The following is an 8,119-nucleotide window of genomic DNA, read 5'->3' as shown; positions in this document are numbered from 1 at the left end:
CACTGTAGCTACAAGCCTAACATTTTTTTGTCTAATTTGGTGAAAAAAATAAATGGATAATAATAAAAACAGCAAGTGAATACAACATATTAACCAGGGCGGCCCAGCAGATGAGTGGTTAGCACATCGACCTCACTTTGGGAGACCTGGGTTTAAATCCAGGTTGTGCTGTGTGGAGTTTGCATGTTCTCCCCAGGCCTGAGTGGGTTTTTCCAGGTTCTCTGGTTTCCTCCAACATTTTATAGACATGCATGGTAGGCTGATTGAACATTCCAAATTATCCTTAGGTATGAGTGTGAACATGTGTGGTTGTTTGTCTCCTTGTAACCTGCGATTGGCTGGCCACCAATTCAGGGTGTCCCCAGTCTCTGGCCCGAAGTCAGCTGGGATAGGCTCCAGCAACCCCTGCGACCCTAGTGAGGATAAAGCAGTTCATAAAATTAGATGAGATGAAATGAGAACATATTAACCATTCATCTAATAAGACCCGAACAGCAACATGAAACTAACAAAATACATGAGAGCCAAGCAATTCACTCACCATTAAGATCAAGTAAAAAAACCACTCACCAACATACAACCAGCACATGACAGAAAATGTCTTGAACACAGAAACAGTGGGTGCACAAAAGCAAGGCTTTGAAACATAGTATGAAAAACCAAGAGAGTCTCAATAAAAAGACTTATTAAAGAGACAGAGAGCAGTTACTAAGTGTGTGCTGTTGCAATGGTATCATCTTCTTCATGCAAGATGAGCTAAAAGCACTTTGAAAATCACCAGCTTCAGGCAGAATTCACGGTTTGGAAAAGTACTGAAAGGATTTCCAAAGTGGATGCATCAGCCTGGCAATGTGATTGTGGATGGGGGGGAAAAGAGCTCTTTAGGTAGCTCAGGAAGGGAAAACAGGGACATACAAAGTCAAAAACCTGCACATTTGAATGTACAGCACGATTCATAGGTATGTTGTAATAGATAAATTGAATTATAGTATCTACGTCTGCTTGTAAATATATTTTGCACGAGAAATAATTATGCATAAAAAATAGGAAAAAACACTTGTGGTTGCCAATTACCATAAGCATAATAAAGATAATTGAAGGTATTTGGCAACCACCAGTTATAAAGGCCATACAAGAAAAATAGAGCTACAATTGCTCTCCAGTAAACCCTACTTAGCCTGTGTGGTCATTCATTTTTTAATTTGCGCTTTAACAATAGTTTATCATTTAATTAGTGTGTAAAAACTTGTGATCATTGGACCTTAAGCACAAAAGAAATAATATTAAGTAAAGGTGTGATATACTTGGATCTTTCTTAGACATACATTAACTCTTGAGATAAATGAAAGTCTCACATTGAGAAATCTAGCTCTAATCTAATTTTACTACGGTCTCTTTTTGATCTGTAGTATGCTAAATGTGACATTAGATTTTGTCTATAATACTCATTTTTCATCTGCATTAAGATTTCGATTTAGATGACAAGGATATTTGATGTTGGGTGGACAGCAGTCATTTTACTTGACTGGGATTATATTTCATGGTGGATTTATCTGTTTTGATGAGAATAGGAATGAAGAAGATGGCTCATTTTAACTGCTGAACTAATTCTGCCACAGTGATCTCGGCTCTGTAATTGTCTTAACGGCAGGTAAATTTAGACTGGTGGAATGTTTTTATTTGCAAATACAGCGTAGGAGGATGACTCGTCATCATATGATCCAAACAATATAATCACTCATCATTCAAAGGGAACTGGTTAGATATATTTTGGGCACGCAGTTCTTTGGTTCATTTCATAATGAATAGGGCAGAAGATCTGCTAAGAAAAGACACATTTGACGCATTTCCTTCAGGCAAAATTCATCCTATAGTGATAAAGAGTCAGGTCGTTTATATTTGATTTAATTATATGTTTCTCTTAATTGCCATCTTACATCATTTAGGAATGCTGCTTTATTCATGGTCTTCAATTTGTATTTTGTGCCAGGAAGAATTAGAGTATAGAAAACAGAATGTTGTCATGGCAGTAGTATTTTGAGAAAATGGGCTGTTGAATGTTGTTTACATCTCTTCTTCTACTTTGCAGAGCGTGAACAGCAAAAGGCCAGAAGTTAGTCTTTGATTGGACATGTTTTGGTGTTTGTCCTTGGTGGAGGTCTACTTTACTCCACTCGGGTTACTTTAGTTTCAATGTGTATCCTCTTTCTATTTTATTGTTGAAATTTTCTGAAAAATAAGGGGGTAAGAGTGAAAGAAAGAGAGAGGGCGAAAACATCATCAGCAGCGTCAAGCCAATGTAGAATAATGTATTGATATCTTTATATATGTGGGTGGCCTGGCGACTCAGTGTGTTGGCCTCAGAGATCTTTGGCCCTGGGCTCAAATCCAGGACGGTCCACCTGTGTGGAGTTTGCATGTTCTCCGCGTGAGTTTCCACCGGGTACTCTGGTTTGCTCCCACATTCCAAAGGCAAGGCATGCATGGTAGGCTGGTTGGGCAATCTAAATTGCCCCTGGGTAGGCGTGTGGGCGTGAATGGTTGTTTGTGTCTTTGTGAATGTCAGCTGGAATATGCTCCAGCACCCTCTGCGACCTTTGTGGGGATGAAGCGGTTCAGAAAATGAATAATTGAATGAAGAGTTATATGTTGTTAAAATGACTACTTCTAGTGATTCAGGTCTGATTGCCCACTATTAAAATCCCCATGGACATGACAGAGAACCCTAAATTCCTCCGAGTGGGCAGGGCAGCACCAACTACCAATCAAAACCTTATAAGGCCTTTTTCAAATTGGCAGCCAAAATACGATTTTTAGCCTATACTGAATCTTTTTTTTGTGTGTGTTTTGCCTGGGACTCTCAAAAACCCTAAATGTCAGCCAATCAATCACGATCACAATCACAACACCACCGAGTAGGAATCGACCCCATACCCCTGGCAAGGAAGTCAGGCTGAAGAACTACTGCATCACTGACATACATCAGCTGCAAATAGTGCTAATTACACACATACCAGTCAATGGTGAAATGCATGTCACTAACCTCCTTTGGTACAATCGAACTTGAGTTTGAACTTTTTATCTATTCATGTTTTCCAGATGAGACACATTCTAGGCAATTGCATGATGATAAACATGTGCTGGATGTTGCCAATGTTGCCACAGCAACCTGTCGGATGGGTCAATTATTTGGCCCACGCTGAACAGGGCTAATTCTGATTTGGACACTTGCTTAAAAAATGTGAACAATAAGCCAGCACTGAAAGGTGGATACGCGGACAAAACAGATTAGAATCACATATGCCTGCAGTCTGAATACAACCAAAGTAAAAGGTCATTTTGAAATATGTGTGCTCTACTGTGAGTTGAGCAGTAAGAATGCAAAACAGAGTAAGCAGAAGGTCGATGCAACTGCTGTTACTAATGTGATTCTTGTGTTTACCCATATGGACAATTTGGCAGAAGTGGATATAATGTTGCTCTGTGTTTGGACCTTCTATCTTTTGACAGAATATTTGTGTCCAAAGATAAATAAATCAAGAGAGAACACTTTACCATGCATTGAGGAAAAATGTCAGTAAATAAACAAATCTGACAAAAGAGGACACTGGATAAGGAAAAAAAAACATTCATCATTTTCCCTGTCAGGTGCAACAAAGTCAGAGTGATATATAACAACTGTGACAATCACGTACATTAGGGTACTTTGTACACCCTTTGTTTTTTTGCTCTCTCCCAGTTCTTCCTTCCAAAAGCAACTCTGCTAAGAAATAAATTCCAAGGTTTTAGCCATTAGTCTGCCATGCAAGCCATCAAGGTAACCCGGGCACATCCAATAGGGAATTCAATACCATCTTCCCCTGTTAAACTTGATCTGTATCCGGGATAAATTAACTTTATAATCCATTTGTTTTGCCATTGTCTTGGTGAGCAGAATATAACATGTTCTATTGGTACACTCACCACTGTCTCAGTTAACTACAACTACTATTTCTATATCCTAGTTATTACCAAAAATTAGCAAAACATATATAAGGTGTTATCAGGGATGCTTCTCAACCAGGACGTGAAAATGGGTTGAGAACTAGTTAACTTACATGTCTTTCATATTTCTTTTTATAAAACATTTTCTTGTTGACAGTCATATAGCTAGACTTGTTTTTCCCCTAGCACCGTGTCTTCTTCAATTATGCCTATCTGGTCTCGCCACATTGGAGACCCTGATGAATATGTAAACCCCCAGGGAATAAATAAGTGTTTTCCTGGGACATGTCGCCCCAACTTTCGCAACCTGCTGGCCAGTAACACCAATGGCAGCCCAATGTGACCATGATGAAGCACTAGCAGAAGCAGATGGCTGGCACATCTGCCAACATTGAAACGATGTACCACATGAGAGGGCTCACTGCAGAAGAAGAGGGTTGGGTTGGGGGCTGGTGCTGAGGAAAAGGGACCAGAAAGGACCTCCACTCAAGGAGGACATAGATTGGGTGGCAATTGCTGTTAAGAGCTTTAAGGCCATAATATTGTTTTCTGACCATGTTCTTGCTGGCAGGAAAGAAGTAAAGAAGTGTTTCTAACCACCACGTTATCTTCAATATTCTCCAATCCTCTTTCAATATAAACAGTGAGGACAGAACCCACAAGCCCTGAACTGTGAGGCAGACACGGTAAACCACTCGGCCCCCTGGGCTCCCCTTGAATATTGACAACTAAATTACTTTGTGATTATGGTAGTTCAAAAGAGATCACTCATTTTAACTGCCAGAAAAATCTGGTCTCAAGCAGCTGCCTTGACTTACTGTCACTAAAGCCACTTCAACGGTGGAGATTTTCAGGATTTGGAAAAGAATATCATTTTCGAAATATGCAAATAACCTCATGAGGGGTCTTTCAGGATTAGGTGATTTCTATGGTTATTGAAAAATACAATTTCAATGAACAAAGTCCCATTGTCACCTAAGGGGATAATTTACTGAATTCAATAGCTTGGACATGATCTTGGAAACAGGTTCAAGACAAAGGACCATTAAATTATGCGTGACATAAATCTGGACTTCATAGGCTTTAATTTAGTAATATTTGCATAACTGCTACTCCCTTCCTGCTATTATTTTACACCAGTTATTTGAGCACACTGTGTTTCATAAAGCATAACTCTGTAAACCCTCCAATTCCTAGACCCGCGATAACCGATGTATCTCTGGATTACTGACTGATTCTGTATCAAATAAGAACTTTGCTATTGAAGTCTTTGTGTTTTTTGATTACCTCTTTGGTTAGTTTTTTTGTGTTTTTTTGTTGTTGTTTTGCTCACAACTCTAGTATGTATATAGCAAACCAGCCGAGTAAAGTGTAGAGAACTACCATTGCTCACACGGTATTGATGTGCACACTTTATAAATAACCATAAAAGTAATAATTTTGCATATGTTTTCAATAATGATTGTATATTTAACTTAATGTTGGCTCACTCTCAAGGAAAGGGAAAAGAGTGCAATGTAGTTCCTGATAGAACATCGAATTAGGAACCCTTCATAGAACTGCATTCCTCTGTTTTGGGGATAATCTGGATTCAGTTATTTATTTTAAACACATTGTTTTTAAAGCCTTGGCATTAATTCTTGCCTTAGTGGCCTGATCCCCGCAATCATGAAGCAATGTTTTGTCAAATTTAAACAAGTCCAGATGAGCTATGCCTATTTTTTTTGTTCAAAATTGCTCTTGGGAACAGGAATGAAAATAGCAACAAAACACATTTTGATAAGACATTTTCGTGTGATAACAACAGAGAATTTATTCCTGTGGTTTTCTATGTCTCAGTCTTTCTATCCACAGGCCCTCCTCTCACTTCCGCCCCCATGTTCAAAAAGAAACAATTGTAATCCAGCACCTATTCTTTTTTTTTTTAATCCAATTCTCTCTCTTCAAAAGACTCTCAAATGTCAAACATGATTTTCTGCTTCTTTTCTGCCTCTTTTCTTTTACACCATCTAGTAAATGCATCCTCTATTGATTCTTTCCACTTTCTGGCTTGAGTCAAGTAGTGTATAATATTTTTTATCATGATCATATTTTTCCCACATAACACAACAAGTCATTAACAGTAACACTAACCGGTCCAAGCAGCCCTCTAAATAGTTAGAAAAAATGGATTTTATGATCCAAATACTAAGCAAAGCATCCAAAGGGTCATATCCAGTCCTTTTATCCAAAGTTTTCAGCAGATCATCAACTCACATTATGCACAAATATGCCGATTTATATCCTCAGGACCACTTTCAACATTTCCCTGAGCCAGAATGTCAGAGAAACTTTCAATTGTTGGCCTCACCAACTCCCTTGTAATTGGATTTTGGACTCCCTGGGAGGCAGAACGCAGTCAGTATGCATTGGCTTCAAACAGAAGCACAGTACTGCTGAGCAGAGGCTCTTTTGTTCTCCTTACCTTGCAATGGTTCGGTAAAGTCACACCTTTTATCGGGCCTTGTAATACTAAAGTCAAATTCACAATGTGCAAGTGTTTGGATTATGTAGACAATTGGAAGACATTGTTACACATTTTGCATGAAGAAATACATGTCAAAAGAGCTCATCTTTCACCATGTAATTATATCCAGAAAAGAACACGCTCTGTGAATAGTTCTGAAAAGCAGCAACCTATCATTCAACAACCCAACAAACAGAAAAACGAGTTCAATGCCCATGAACCTTCCTTCTAAACCAGATCAACGATGAAGACATTCATCACTAAAATGTCTTCTTTGGATCATTTTCCATTGGGAAATAACATCTTATGAGTTGGTGTTGGTCATCGTACTAAACATTCTTAATCGTTCAAATCTGTTCAAATTCATAAAAATAAATGTACGACTTCTTTCAATGAAATATGACAGAGTGCACACATAGGTGGGAAAAAGCAATATACATCTCTCCACTTATGGCATACATCATTCTATAGGACTTAGTTGTCAAATGAACATACTGTAAAGTATACTCCTAGTTGATTCATGGCAAAGGCAAATTCACATATCATTTCTTTTGTATGTAACAAAAGAAGAATCTCAAGTGAATTCCTATTTTAAAAAGGGCCAATAAGGCAAGACCTATCGTGACCTAAATTTTATTATAGCCCAAGGGAGACTGATGCTAAATTCAGTTCTATAAACAAAATGGTCATACATTCACTGTACTTTAAGTCATGCTTCCCGTCAAGCATTTTGATCATGATATACTCGGGTATAATCCGAGTTTGTTTTTAGTCCAATTCGATTGCTTTTAGCCTCTTTTTCATATTTAAGAGCACCTTTGATGTTTCTCGCTCATACTCTTCCATTCGGTTCTAATCCACTTAGCTTCACCTCTCTGAGCCTCATTTTTCCTCTGCTGTTCTTGCGCTTTTCATTTCCCTTTTTACTCTCCAAGTAGAGAAACTGCACTTGGTTTTTGCCATCCATGTTGCTGATTAAGAGTTGCTTCTTTCCAACATTGCCTTTATCGGTATATTCCATTCAGAGAAAATACATCTTACAGTAAAAAAAATTGTTTTCAAAATGTGTTCAAATTCAGGGAAATTTATCATTAAAAAAATCATTATTTCATATAGGATTAACTGTTTGAGGTGAGACAATAGAGCAGAAACAAGGTTAATGTAGAATATTTCCCACACAAGCTAGTGAATCACTGAAATCTTTAAACACAGTGATGTAACTTTTATAAAGTCAAAATAGAGGTCCAACTGAATGCATAAAAAGAAATTTTGGGGGAAGCCGTGGTCAACTGCAGTGTTTATGTATTTTATATTTCAAATTTGCCTAACAACCAATTCAAAGTGTGCCCACCTATACCCATACTTGGCTGGGATATGCTCCAGCACCCCACGTGACCCTTCTAATAATAAGCAGTGCGGAAAATGAATGAATGTATTACAAAATGCCTGACCTACGACAAACTTTGAAGACACCATGACACAATGCAAGGTTTGGGCTTGCAATGAGAACTGAGCTGCAATCCTTTTGTCTCAGATTCCAATACTGCTGTTGACCCTTTACTTTTTTTATTTTTAAAACAATGTTCGCATTTTTTTTTTTTTTACAGCTGACTGGAAATGGTAAACCAC

The sequence above is a fragment of the Stigmatopora nigra genome, chromosome 8, assembly GCF_051989575.1.
Source record: "Stigmatopora nigra isolate UIUO_SnigA chromosome 8, RoL_Snig_1.1, whole genome shotgun sequence".
NCBI classification, from domain to species: Eukaryota; Metazoa; Chordata; class Actinopteri; order Syngnathiformes; family Syngnathidae; genus Stigmatopora; species Stigmatopora nigra.
Note: the sequence above shows the minus strand (reverse complement) of the source record.